Source organism: Eupeodes corollae, chromosome 2 (assembly GCF_945859685.1).
Source record: "Eupeodes corollae chromosome 2, idEupCoro1.1, whole genome shotgun sequence".
NCBI lineage: Eukaryota > Metazoa > Arthropoda > Insecta > Diptera > Syrphidae > Eupeodes > Eupeodes corollae.
Genome location: NC_079148.1, coordinates 36445675 through 36461272, shown reverse-complemented (window position 1 = coordinate 36461272; position 15598 = coordinate 36445675). Strand labels below are relative to the sequence as shown.

Sequence of the window (15598 nt, the reverse complement as noted above, 5' to 3'; positions counted from 1 at the left end):
AAAAATTACTCGGATTAAACAAAAATATACAAAATCATAATTTATATTAATTTTAGCATGAAAACAAAATTTTGTGTCAAAAATAAATAATGGAAACATACCTCCAATTATACTTAAAAGGTATCAGAGCTAATAATGCTTTTAATTCTTTTTAAATAAACAGTTTTATACTTCGGCATATGTATAGGAACTACACGAAAAGTATTGCATTCGTAAAAAAATCCGAACTCGAGATTTTAATCAAACATGACATCACGATGGTAGAGAAGTCGAAAAAAAGTGGGTCCCCCAATTCCGTCCGTCTATCTGTCCACGCCCCATTGAGCCTATTGAGTTTAAACTTCGAAGTTTAGATTTTAAGCAGATTCGAGTTAGGCGTTTTTTTAGGCTAAAAATAACAGAAGTACTAACACAAAGTTTTTGGTCAAAAATCGAAAATTGGGATATTCTTAAAAACGAATCGATAGATTTTTATAAAATATTTGCTTGTTTTTTTTCTTAAAACATAGAACCGTTGTTTTTTTTTAGTTTTCTCAATTACTGACGAACCGTTTTTAACCAACAAAAATGTCAATTTTTGCTTTTTGGATTCTTAAAAGACTTAATATTTTTTTCTTCAAAATTCGATGTCTTAAAAACTAGTTACTATTTTCTTACAAAAATTAAACGGAAACGTATATCCAAACGAGGCTGGGATGCGACACACACTGATAACTTCCCATCCCGTCTGTCGATTTGTTTTTCTTTAAAGTTTGAAGTTTTTCGTGTTTTGTTAAAAAAGTTATCAATTGATTTATTCTTAAAAGTTTTAAAAATTACCAACAATGTGAATGTGAAATCGTTTGATTTCAAAATCTATTTTTGTTAATTTTTATCAATTTTAGTCGAATTTCGTAAAAAATGTTATTTCTTATATAAACGAAAAAAAAAACTGAATGAATGAAATTAATTTGAAGTCAATATATTATTGCGCACGAGATATCGACAACCGAACATCAATTTTTACCAAATTTGCGTACTATTTTTTGTAGATTTCATTTTTTTTTATGAAAATACTGACTTTTGGATTTATATAATAGTTTTCTGAATGTCGAAAACAATATCTTCTGTGAGATAAAATAAGTTTAAAGCCAATATCTTGAAGTTTTAGAAAGATATTCGAGTCGAAAATCAAGTTTCACCAACTTTGAGTAATGTTTTTTTTTAGGATTTTATATCTTATAAAACAATTCGATTTTTCTTAAAATTTTACCAGATGTTAAAAACGTTATTCTCCGTTTCACAAAATTGTTTTGGAAATAAAATATTTTTCTTGGTAAAATTTTCGGGGTGACAAATATTTTTTTTTAAGTTTTTTTGTTTGATTTATAAAAAACCGTTAATTGGATTTTTTTCCAAAAATATACTTATTTGGTATCACGTTACAATATATAGTTTACAATTTATTTCAATTCGCTTGTGTTATCGAACCGTGAGATATTTTGAGTTTAAATTGCTGTGGTAAAAAAACTAACCATTAAATTTTTTTGAGAGTCCTGTCTGTATCGTTCTCCATTATTTATTATTATCTGTATAACAAAATGTATTTGAAGTCGATAACTCTACTGGTTATTGAGCTATGGACGACGAAAAAACGTAACGAACGTACTCACACACGCACATAGGCATCTCTCTAAAAACCTTTTATTTCAACTCTAGGGACCTTGAAACGTCGAAAAATTTCATCATTTTCAATTCGTCAAATCAGACCGATTAAAATAACTTCCTATGAGAAATTAATAACTTATATATATTTTCACTAATTTGAAAAATGTTTTATATTTAAAATAAATTAAAAAACAACGATTTAAAAAAAATAGTAAATCAACGTTTTTTTAACTTCCCATAGGAAGTTATTGTAATGGGTCCGTAATGGGTTTCAAGGTCCCTAGAGTCGAAATAAAAGATTTTTAGAAAGATGTCTGTGCGTGCGTGTGTACGTACGTTTGTACGTCCGTACGTCCGTACGTTCGCGACGTTTTTTTCGTCGTCCATAGCTCAAGAACCAGAAGAGATATAGACTTTCAAATAAATTTTGTTATACAGATAAAAAGGCAGAAAGATGCAGAAAGGGCTCTCAAGAAAATTGAGTGGGTGGTTTTTTTACCATAGCAGTTTGAAAAAAAGGTGAAAATTTTGGTTAACCCTAAATATCTTACGAACCAAAAACGCTAGAGACTTAAATTAAATTTTATATAATATATTGTAACGTGATACCAAACAGGTATATTTTTTGAAAAAAATCAACATAACGGTTTTTTTTTAAATCAATAAAACTGAAAAAAAAAAATTGTCACCTCCAAAATTTTACGACTGAAATATGATTTTGTCTCTAAAACAATTTTGTGCAACGAAGAATAATGTTTTTGACATCTGATAAAATTTTGAGAAAAATCTAATTGACAGTTTTTTTTATAAAAAATAAAAATCTAAACAAAACATTACTCAAAGTTGGTAAAAATTGAATATCGATTCAAATATCTTTTCAAAAACATTAAATTTAAGCTTCAAACTTATTTTATCTTATAAGAAATATTGTTTTCAACATTCTGAAAAATTTTGAGAAAAATCGAATTGATAGTTTTTTTTACAAAAAATAAAAACCTAAAAAAAAATTTATAAAAGTTGGTAAAAATTGATTTTCGACTCGAATATCTTTTCAAAACTTTGAAATATTGGCTTAAATTTACTTTTATCTTTTTTTAAAAAAATCTTGTTGTCAACATACAGTCAAAGTTTGAAAAAAATCAAATTGACAGTTTTTTTTTACAAAAAATAAAAACCTAAAAAAAAATTATAAAAGTTGGTAAAAATTGATTTTCGACTCAAATATCTTTTCAAAACTTAGAGATATTGGCTTTTATGTACTTTTATCTTTGAAAAAATATTGTTGTCAACATTCAGTTAAAGTTTGAAAAAAATCGAATCGACAGTTTTTTTACAAAAAATAAAAACCTAAAAAAAAAATGTATAAATTGATTTTCGTCTCAAATATCTTTTCAAAACTTAGAGATATTGGCTTTTATTTACTTTGATCTTTCAAAAAATCTTGTTGTCAACATTCAGTTAAAGTTTGAAAAAAATCGAATTGACAGTTTTTTTTACAAAAAATAAAAACCCAAAAAAAAATTATAAAAGTTTTTTTATAATTATTATTATTATATAATCAAATATCTTTTCAAAACTTTGAGATATTGGCTTTAATTTACTTTTATCTTTCAAAAAATCTTGCTGTCAACATTCAATTAAAGTTTGAAAAAAATCAAATTGACAGTTTTTTTTACAAAAAATAAAAACTTAAAAAAAAAATGTATAAAAGTTGGTAAAAATTGATTTTCGACTCAAATATCTTTTCAAAACTTTGAGATATTGGCTTTAATTTACTTTTATCTTTCAAAAAATCTTGCTGTCAACATTCAATTAAAGTTTGAAAAAAATCAAATTGACAGTTTTTTTACAAAAAATAAAAACTTAAAAAAAAATGTATAAAAGTTGGTAAAAATTGATTTTCGACTCAAATATCTTTTCAAAACTTTGAGATATTGGCTTTAATTTACTTTTATCTTTCAAAAAATCTTGCTGTCAACATTCAATTAAAGTTTGAAAAAAATCGAATTGACATTTTTTTTACAAAAAATAAAAACCTAAAAAAAATGTATAAAAGTTGGTAAAAATTGATTTTTGACTCAAATATCTCTTTAAAAATTTTAAGTATTGGCTTTAAACTAATTTTATCTCATAAGAAATTTTGTTGGTAAAATTTAAAAAAAATCGAATTGACAGTTTTTGTTACAAAAAATAAAACTAAAAAAAAAAACAATACTAAAAGTTCGTAAAAATTTACTTTCGACTCAAATAGCTTTTCAAAACTTAAAAATATTGGCTTGACATTTATTATTTATTTATTATTATTATTTCACAGAAAATATTGTTTTCGATATTCAGTAATTTTTATATAAAAATCCAACAGTTCGTTTTTTCATATAAAAAATAAAATCTACAAAAAGAGTACCCAAATTTGGTAAAAATTGATACGAGTACATAAAGACAAACTTTTAAGCAAGACAAATCGACAGACGAGATGGGAAGTTATCAGTGTGGGTCGCATCCCAGCCTCTTTTTTTTATTAGTTTAATGTCATTTAAATTTTGAAGGCAAAATTATTTTATTGCTTAATTTTAAAACATAAGTATATGAAAAATATTTATGTTAAGTATTTGTCTACCAAACAAAAATTCCGATTCCCTTAGGATTAGTTTAAACTCTAAACGAAGTATAGTCACAACCTGTAGATGAATCATCAATAATACAAATGTTAGCATAAGTAACGTTTTGACTTACCATCCCTCAGTTTTATAATCAAATTTGACCTCTGTAGTCAATGTCTCATATCTCTCATTTTAATAGACACATTACTTTTGAAATTCCAAAAACGATAACATTTGTATGCGACCAGTCATAAACATTAAATAAAACATTATTAATACAAAAACGTATGCTCAGATCCCTGCATTAATTAAAACACTTAAGTTTTTACATTTATCTCGTATAAGTAAATTCTCATAAGATAAGCTATTCAAATTAACATTACAAATAAAATAGCAACAAAACCTTCAGCTCTTTTCTCTCCATCTGCTATTTATCAATATTCATTTCAAACAAATTGTTTTTCAAAAGAGGGAAACAAATTGAGATTCTATACATATGTATATTCTTTAATATTGCTTATTGTAACTTTAAATACTCTTTATATCCATTTTAATTTCTTAAAGCATCAAGTAAACATTAAACTTTGTATTCCAATCAAGTGCATATATCTACGTCACTACCTTATATAAATCCATCATCCAGGCTTAGAATATAGCTTCTGATTAATTAACTTTGAAGTAACTTTTATACATATATACGACTATGTACAGTATACATATTTATGTATACCTCTCAAGAGCTCAGGTCCTTTCGCCCTGGCCCTGGGTATTTTGTTACGACATCAATAATATTATTCATTTTTTTTCTTATTTCAAAATTCTTCAATGTTAGGGCTTTGAAGCATATAAAATTTTGCTGGTTTCGCTCTCATATCTTCATCTCCCAGTATACCTCTGCCCTAAGATTTCCTTTGACGTCATCAATAAAATCAAAAAAGAAAACCAAACCCAACGAACAAAATTATCTTCAATTCTAATTTAGGCAGAGAATTCGTCTTTCTCAAAAATATAACACACATATCTCTGAAATGGTTAAAAACAAAATTGTCTCTAGTCTCTCTCTCTCCCCCATAATATCTGACGTCATAGGGTTTAATACTTTTCATCTTAAGCAAGGTTATGACGTAAGAAAGATTGAAGAGAATATTTTTTTTGGATTTGTTGCTATTATGTGAAAGAGAAATCATCCCCTGTTTTTAGAGAAAGTGAGTTTGTGTACATCGAAAATGTTTTGGCTTTTGGAGTCATTAAAGCTTTTGAGCGATTTCAAAAGAGTTGCCAATATACATTTTTGAAAAGGGGCTACCAATGAATTAACAATTAATTTGACACTTGTTGATTGCATGTAGAAGCTACAATGCAGAGCTATTGGACTTTCAAAGAATTATCAATATACTCGTATTATTATTTTTAATTCGAAAATCTGTACATTCTTGGTGCTAGGGCATTCGAGCTGAAGTCTAAGAATGTTAAGCAAAGCATCCTTAAAAGGACATGCCGTCATTTGCTTCAAAGAGATGATGCAACAAGTGCCTGGCTGTTTTCCTATTAAAATTTGCATATAACTGCTTTTGTGCTCCAGTTAAAATATGTATATATGCATCTATTTATAACCAACACTATAATGAAACAAAGGATGGACTATCAAAACTTGGTTACAGTTTATAACTCTCATACAATTATTTTTGAATTTTTGATTCTAAAGACTTTAAACTGGAATTCATAGACAAAAACTTATGTATATTTCTATTGGGAGTGATTGTAATAGATGTAGACATTTTTCGACGTTCCTAGGTCCTAAGAATCTAGATTTATAGTTTGTGGAGTCATTATTGTGTAGACGTTCCTGATAAGTTGTTTACATTCCATATCTCAAGTAACGTTTTTTACTTGCGTCATATATACTAAATATATGGCAAGTATTGCATACTCGCAAAATTTCTAACTCGAGATTTTGATCAATCATGTCATAGTGTCTAAAAAAGTGGGTCTTCCGGTTCCGATCGATTGAGTTCAAACATGGATTTTAAGTTTTTAAGCAGATTCGCTTTAGGCGGTTTTTTACTTTGTTTGAGCTCAAAAATAATAGTAGTCCCCATACAAATGTGTTGGCGAAAAATTGAAAATTCGAATACTCTCAAAATAGAATCGATAAATTCCATTTCTTAACTTAGCTTTCAATAAAAAAAATAAATGTTTGTGCTGCTACGGAAGCTATTTACATTTTTTTAATGCCCAAGCTTTCATATTGTCTAAATATTATTTTATAATGAATAATGTCAATTTGTTTAATTTTATAATGAAAAATATATTTGTTTTTAATTTTAAAAAAGTATTACATATATTCAAAATTTGATGCGTCGAAAACGAGTCAACATTTTTTTCTAAATTTAAATTTAAAATGTATATTAATAGGTTCCAAATAACTGCATACCAAAATTTTATACAAACAAATTTGATGAAAAGAAAAAAATCAAATAGCATTCAAATCTTTAAGGATAAACATCTTTTGCATTATTTTAAATTATTTTATTAATTTAAACAGATTTTTTGGTGCGACCGTGCTACCAGTCATGCATTTTATTTTAATATAGCAACTTAAACAAATATGAAGAGTTTGGTTGACCCCTAATATTTCACAAACGAATGGAGACATTGGCAATAAAATTTAATTTAACACATTACGACGTCATGCAAAATTGCAACGACCTTTAAAAAACATTCCTCATTCATGCAAAATTTGTTATACTTTTAAAAAGGCAGTTTCTTATAAATACAAAAAAATAATTAAATAAAAACATGGCATTATGTTTTTGAATTTTGTTAATTTCTTTCATGAAAATTTAAATACAATAAAAAAAACTTGCAAGCTTTTTGATGTTATTGAAATGAAAACGTTGTCTTTTTTTTCAAAAATCCATTTTATAAGGTTTAATAAAAAAATTATTCAAATCAAATATTTTTGAAACTGCTGTAAATTTTATTTTTTTTTAACAGAATTTTAAATTCAATTTTATTAAAAAGAAAATTTTACGTAATTTTTTTTTGAAGCTTAATAGAAATGCCTCAAAAACAAATACAAGGCATCTCGTAAGACATTGGATTAAAATCTAAATTAAAGGTTAAAATAATATTGAGGACATACAAAAAAGACAACAAAAATATTTACTTTATATTACTTGGTAAAAATTTTCAAACATTTAAAGCTTACTCTAAATCTTTTTTTTTAAATTCGAAGTCGACTTTAAAAATAAGTCTTTGATAATTTTAAACTATATAAATTATATACTTTAACGCTTAAACACTCGTCTAACTTTAAAAGCAGCAAAATATTTCTTTCATTTTTTATAAATTCTACTTTAGCCATTTGACGTTTGTCCTTTTATAACAAAAATTTAAAAAAAATGTAAACAAGACTTTTTAAATAAAGAACTGTATTAATTTGAGTCGGCTTTATTGCTTAAACGAGAACTGTTTAAAATATAAAACTGAGTTGTTAAATACAGTTAAAAATTGTAAAACATTTAATTTAACAAACAAAGTTTAAGATAATTTTAAGAATATCTTAAATCAAATATTTTTTTTCAACATCCTATTTAACATTTGAAATTTCGGTATTTAAAATTTTAGCTTATAATTATTTTTAGCACGGCTTTAAACAAAAAAAATCCTATTGTTTATTTTATAAAAAAAAATAATTATGTATTAATACTAAATGTTCTTATTTTATTTTGATATTATAAATTTTCTTTAACTAAATTACAATAAGGTACCATAAAATAAAAAAATAAATAAATTGGGTAGAGCAACAGTCCTTTTGAGAACTAGGCCCTAGTGACTGAAAACTCTTAACCATTCCTGTGTGCGAGTTGTCAGGGATGGAAGGGACCTACAGTTTTAAGCCGAATCCGAATTTGAGAAAGCACTTTTCATGACAAGAATTACTGGAGAATTTGTCAATTCCTCGCAACAGGCAGTACCCGTGAAAAAAAACTTAAGGTGGCATAGGCAGGGATCGAACCCAAGACCTTTCGCATGACAGTCCAACGCAGTAACCATCATGCCACGGGTACAATAAAGTACCATAGGGTTCAAAAATTGGTGGGTGATGAAAAACACTCCAAAAACAAGAATTGAAATAAGTATGTTGGCAACCCAGTTTCATAAAAGCTCCATTTGTCTCCCCCTAAAATATCACCCCTTTTTTCTCTCAGCTCACTCTCTCTTTCTCTCTATGCTCAATCAGCCCTCAAACATTTTTTCAGGTGAAAAACTGAGAATAATACAATCTTAATAATAAATGAACCCTGATGTAGCTTCGTCGAGTGAGCAATGAGCAACCATCATCAGCGACCACAGCTGCTGCTCCTCCTGCTTTAGTTAGTGTCGCTCAAAATCAAACAAACATTTCAGTTTCAGTTCCCTAGCAGCTTTCGGTTCGTTCGCAACATTTTACAGAAGAAGCAAACAAATCCAACGCCTCCGTGCGCTTCCAAAAAGAAAAAAAAAACATTGTGGAGAAGAAGTTTTCTTTTCTTCTTCGGTTTGTGTTCTTTTACACTTTCTATATGTTACCCTTGAGTTTAACGTGCAATTTAAATTTAACAACAAAACAAATTAAGAAGAAATTATAACCAAATTAAATATTAAGTCAGATCAAGTGTTTATTTATAGAGAAGAAAATATAATACAAAGGAAATAAAGCACAAATTGCGTGGTGGTGGTTTTAATTTTTTTAATTTTTTGGGGATAACAAAATGATAAGTGTGTCTATTTTTTCATTTGACCCAATGTGTTAGCGCCATTAACAAACAACTTATTTATTTAAATTGAAAATGTGTATAATGTAATTAAAAAATTACACCCACTCCATCCAATATTGTACACCTACCTACCAACTACGTACCTAGGTACAGGATAGGCACCCCATTCCCATCACCATCCCTACCACCCATTGATTTGCTTAGAAATCATCATCCGTATGGATGGAGGGTCGTAGAATTCCATCAACCCCTTAAAATTAATATAATATTCCCTTTGTGATTGTGTAAGCGTTGAGAATATAGCGCGTCAAGTTGAAAAGTATAATTGGTAACAACAAAACGAAGAAATGCAAAAAGAAATAAAAAAAGCATAATTTAATGCAAATCGAGACGAGTTAATTTGTTTGAATGAAAAAAGAAAAAATTGTGAAAAGAAGAAACAAGTTAAAATATAAAAAAGGCTGGCAAAACAATTACGTATACGCCTACGAACCCCAAATACACAATTCAACCCTCCAACAACAAATTGTGTGTTAGGCTAGGGATACAAACATATGGGGTACCGTTGTTCTATTCTCTCTTCTCCTTTCAGTTATCCAACCCTGTGTTATCATCTTCATTGCAGACAACTTTCTATATAAAGTGCTCTTGTGATGTGCGGTACGGGTACGGAAACGGGTACGGGTACGGGTACGGCTACGGGTACCCAACAATATCCTCAATGATTTCGAAATTCCAATAAAAATAGATTCAACAAACAATTGGAAAATACCTACCTTTTGTCAGTTGGAGAAATATTTTTAAAGCGGATTGTCCTGCAATTGTAAGTACATATAGTATTTCAGTTGCTTTATATATGTAGGTAGATACGAGTAAGTCTAGGTACCATGAGTATAGGAGGGTTCTGTATGGATAAAAGTGTATATCTAGGTACTTGCTAGGGATATATGAACAAAAACCAGGACCTACAGGGTGGTTATTTGTTTAGTTTCTTTTTTTTTTGTCTATCCAACAAACTTTTAGGGGTGAAAGTTTATGTTTTTTGTATACGTTCAAAAAAATGTAACGAAAATGTGTGACAATCAATTAAAGGCATAAAGAAAATATGAAATTCATCATAGCTCCCAAATATGAGAGTCCCCAACAGGTTTCGGCATCATAGAGCAACATCTATTGAAATAAAGGGGAGTTTTTTTCATGTTTCATTTTTTGTTAATAAAAAGTTTTCCATTGTTGATGTTGATGTTATAGTTGCCTTCTTAATTTAAGTGTTGAAGTTTTCACGTTTAATGTGTATATGTACTCGGACTCAATTAACAAGTTGTCAAAGCTTATATAGATAAGGCGGTTTTTATAAGTAACTCCCAACAAGTTTTGCCTAACTTGTCATCGATTTATGTTGTCGGCCTTACGTTGAATGATATGCTATAAGTTGCCATTATGTTCGCTATTTTTGTCATATAAGGAAGTTTGTGCAAATAATAGCTATGTGTGTACCCTAAAAAAAACCACATTCCCGACGAATGAACTTCTTACTTTAAGAAAATGTTGACACTTCACTTGGCAGTTTCATAGTGTTTTTTTGTTTTAATATGTTCGGATTTGAGAAAAGATTTTATCTTCAACTCTCAACTAAGGACCTTGAGTACCAGTACAAAGAATCACTAGTAGTCTTGATTTTTTTTTGTAATACTTAAAGTTTTTAAAGTATCTTTGTGTTTGTGTTATTTTTAAAAAAAAAGGAATCATCATAACGAATATTAAGTTCTTAAGTACAAGTATTGGACACTTAAACTGAACATTTTTTTACATTTTCAATAAGTGGATTCATTTTGACAAGCCTGCAATATAGGCTTTTAAAGCTATCTCAATTGCGTAGCATGTTGCACCGTCTTGTTGAAACCAAATATTCTTCACTTAGCAGGCAAAAACACACCATAACTTTTCGAATTGACGGAGACAATCGTTCTATCGTCGTTTTTGAAGACGTAAGGTCCATTCACACCTGTTGATTTCCAGCCCTATACTTTTGAAACCGCAAAATAGAATATTTTAAGTAATTAGCTGCAATTTTCAAGTGCAAGAATATATCAGGTACTTCGACTAAACTTCAAATACATGCAAAAGAATTGTGCTTGTACTTAACAAACTTACTTAGGAACTCTGCTTATACTTACAAAATGTACTAGAAGTTCGATTCCTATAGTACTAAAACTTTAGGTCTGTTTAAATTTAATTGGACTCAAATCTAAATTAAATAGAAACTATCACATATAACGGGTGGACCTCTGGTTTTTTATCTGGCAATACTTTTTTCGGATTTAGTCTTTTTGACAGCTGTGACCTGATGTACTCGTATGTTCAGTTTAGTTTGCGACTTTTACTCCAGAAAAATACGTTTGCAAATCGTGAAAATTTACTACAAAAATGATTCGGTTCTATACAGCCACCTAACTATCAATTTATTAAAGGAATCTTTTGGTAAGCCCAGAGGTGAGTGAGACGGCTTGTGGACTATTTCTATGGGTTTATGTGACGACGTCTACGCAGACGAACCCAAAACAATTGACGCCTTTTAAGAGAATATTCGGTGCTTTATTGCTGACTCTCCGACCGGAATTTATTCAAGCCCTTCACGAAAACCACTTGACCAAAACCATTTTTAAAACATATTAGAAAACCCAAATCTTTATAATAGAGCTAAGTTATTGGCCATTACATTAAATGTGACGCGATTAATTTCTTGTTAAAAACCACACGTCTAAAAAAATCTTTTATATTATAAAACAATTAAATATAAATTATGGTAATTAAATCCCATTCTAGAAACTTTTTTAAAATAAATAAATTTCACAGCTAAACTGAACCCTAAGGCCTAAAGCCTACACATTTAATGTAATTAGTAATTACTAACAACTTACACCGAATCTACATTTTTCAACGGAAAATGGGCCAAGACTTCTGATTTTTCTCTCATTATGTAGCCAGTGCCCGAGAAAAAGTAAATAAATAGATGCTTGAGGTTCTAACCAAACTTGTGATGGCATAAAAGTTCCACGCATTCACGCGTTTCAGTATTTTACTAATGGAATTAAAAAAAATATAAATTCGAAAGGTCGTTTAATGTCTACAATTTTCATGAGCTTTATTTCAACTGATAAGAGCACATTACACTTTTTGGTAGTTTCTGATAAGAAATAAGCAGATCATCACATAATTTTTTTTATTTTAATTAATTCGCAAGAAAAAATTGAAACCCAAAACATATCTACTAGTTTGATTAAAATGGGTTATCTTTTTTGTTAATACCAGAATATACACAATCGTCTTAGATTAATATTTATCTGAAAGGTTTGGAAATTTGTAATTATTTTTTTGTAAGCTTTAAATGTTTTGCAAAACTTTTAAATTTTAAAATATAAAATGAAGAAACTAAGACCGTGCTGTAAATTATATTATTTGTTAGATAGATTGGGTAACATGAAAATGATTGTTAAAAAAATGATGAAAAGAATCTTGCAAAAACAATAACTTTCTTCTTAAACTTTAAATCAATGTCTCGGATTTGATTTGAAACTTTAAGTGCCGTCAATAGTTGCTGAAATATTGAGATTTTTCATTTGAGGCAGTTGCAAAGTTGTTCCTATGCTTTTAATATGATGTCTTTTAATGTTGAAAACAAGAGTACATTTTAACAAGGACACAAATCTTTTTATAAATAATATTAAAAAGAAGCTGATTTATTTTTTTACAAGCATTTAGGAGTCAAATATTTAATTTTCGGCTTTTAAGATATGGTTGATTATACAAAAGTTGGGTAGCTTTTGAGGATATTTTGTTTACGATAGTTATTAAATGAAAATTCTACAAATTCGGGTAAATATGATAGCTTATCTTATTTATATATTGTTCCAAATCGGGTCAGTCACTTTTTTGAGTACATTGTAAGATATTTAAATATTTCAGGATTTGACTGCCATAGGACTGATGAGTATACACAGTTTTGAAAATATTATAATAAAATTTAAAACAAATTAGTAAAAATCTCTTAGGATTTAATGATGATAACTTAAAATTACTTAGTAAAAATTGAAAATAATTATTAATATGTAATACTGGGATAAAATACTATATCAATTTTCAAATCAGAATTCTGACATTTAACGTAACGTTATTCACTTATCTTCACATAGTTTTACTTAATATTTCTAAAGTTATGAAAGTTGTAGTATATATTTAACTATATACATCACAGATCGTAGTAAATTGATAAGTTTTCTCAAATCAATGATAATGTTTAATAGACAGTCACTTATTTTTTGGTTTTCGGGGTTGTGACATGCCAAAGGACTGAGGTTTTAGGAACCAATTGTGTTTTTTTTTTAATAACTTGTATTAATAATGAAAAACTGAAAAATTTGGTGACTGATTAAAGGTGTTTCCATTGTTTTAAAATAAATTGTTATCTCAATAAAATATATTAAGACTTTGTGTATATTGGTTGATGTCATCGAGCCCGTATGTTGTTTTCTAACTTTTTTTTTATTTATGTTGCTCTCAGGGACATTGAAAGACAAAAATTATGTGCATTTTTTTTCTTAATACATATTAAAAAAAATATAGAAACTCGAACGATAGTAAGTTCATTTAACATTTTTTGAAATGCGAGGTTTAGTTTATGAATGTTTTCTGTTTAAAAACAAATTCCATACCTTTTTTCGTCGGCCATATCTCAGGAACCGTTAGAGGTATCGACTTCAAATAAATTTGTTTTAACACCGAAAAATTCTTTAACAAAAAAATGAGTGGTTGTTTTTGTTTACTATAGGAATTTAAATAAAAAGAAAGTGAACAATTTGTTTAATCTAAAATATCTCTCGAACAAATACCACTAGCTACTTAAATTTAATTCAATATTATACATTGTGAAGTGCTACCAAATTAGTAAAGCTCGAAAAAATCAATTAACGGTTTTTTATAAGTAAAAAAAAAAGAAAGAATATTACATGAATTAAATATATTGCCTTAATACTAATTTTATCTTATACAATATTTTGTTTTTAAAATTTCTTAACACTTTTAGAAAAATCATATCATCATCAATCAATCAAAATTGTCAGTTATTTAATTTAAAAAAACACAAACAACTATATATTTGGAAACCTTAAATGTCTTTACTGAATTTGAATTTAATAAAATAATCAATTTTAAAGATGATAAGTTAATAAAAAAGTAATAATTTATAATTAATTTGTTTTGATTTGTTCCATTTTGTAAATTGAATCCAAATGAAATAAAAACTCGAGGGAATAGGTTCGTTCGTAGATCATGGTCTAAGAATGGGCAGTCCTTTACGTTCAACAGATGGCCCTAAATTTGTTGACACTAAATTTTTGCAAAATAGCAAACAAATATTACAACGTACGTCTATGTCCGTATATTTAAACAACTTAGTCAAGTGGCCTTACAAAAACAAAACTGTATTTTGTTCACTTTAACACTTAATCATAAGCACTTTAAGCTTGATTTTATTCTAAGCAATTTTTAAACTTAAAGTGAGAAGTAAGATTTAAATATTCGCATGTTTCTCTTTTTTGAAGACATGCTAAGATTCCTTTTATGTTTTATTCTGAAAGATAATCGTACTACAGTTCATAGAGAGTCACCACACAATTTTCAAGGACTATAAAGAAATTAAAAACTTGAACCTATCAAAGATTATAGCAAGTTCAGTCACTTATTAGAAAAACACCCAAGTAATTTGGCCAGCAAACATTAATAATAAATTATGTTCAAATATCAGAGTTTATTTTGAGTCTTTAAATGACGTCGTAATGTTTTATATGTTCGACGCTACTTTACAAACACGTCCATCGATCCTAAACGAGCTATCAAACTTACCAAGGTCTTAAAATAAAAAACTCAAAAATGATTTCTGTACTCGAATACAAGTCAAATCTCTATCCACTTCCTCAGTAGGATATTGTATTTGTTATTCATATAAATTTCTACTGTATTACAAATGGCTTTTCAAAAAAAAACACTAATATATTTACTCAATATTCACAAAACGTTAAATAGTATGAATTCGTATAAATAGTGGCAGTTCTTAAAAAAAAGATACAAACTTAAATCTTGGGAAAAGATCGAATAATTTGTAATGTCAGAAATTCCCAAGTTATATATAGATCGAGCAAAATATTAGTCAAAGTAGTAATTTTGCGTATTGACTTTAAACTTTGCGAAATTATTATTTTTACAACAATATATATATTTTTAAATACAACAATATAATCTCCCCACTACATCAGTTTTTATATGTCTTTTCAGTTCTTTATATATTCATATTTAAAGTTGTTATAAAGTTTAAAACTAGTTTATTTAAAAAAAAAAACTGCATTTAATTGAGTTATCTATTCAGAGTATATGTATCTTAAAGTTATCCAGTCAAATATTCCATTTGTTTTCTACTTCCAAATGGAGGTATACAGTCATGTAGATGTAATATATTTAGAATCACCCTGTATTACGTTCATTTCAAAGAACATTTTACACTCTGAAAATATAGATGGATATTGGATGTGGCCG

At 27.8% G+C, this 15598-nt stretch overlaps 1 protein-coding gene across 10 annotated transcripts in view; it reads left to right on the top strand.

The window, feature by feature from the left end:
- The window catches only part of LOC129948153 (protein retinal degeneration B), a 102655-nt gene that overhangs the window by 25681 nt on the left and 61376 nt on the right, over window positions 1–15598 (top strand). For 3 of the 10 annotated variants that reach the window (XM_056059027.1, XM_056059028.1, XM_056059029.1), the window contains exon 1: window positions 8582–9833. The exons of 1 other annotated variant lie outside the window; for it this stretch is intronic. The gene's annotated coding sequence lies outside the window, so the exon portion shown is untranslated. Of the gene's footprint in view, window positions 1–8579; window positions 9834–15598 lie in introns of those variants that run through there. 6 more of the 10 variants (XM_056059022.1, XM_056059020.1, XM_056059021.1 and 3 more) reach the window with 6 other exon arrangements.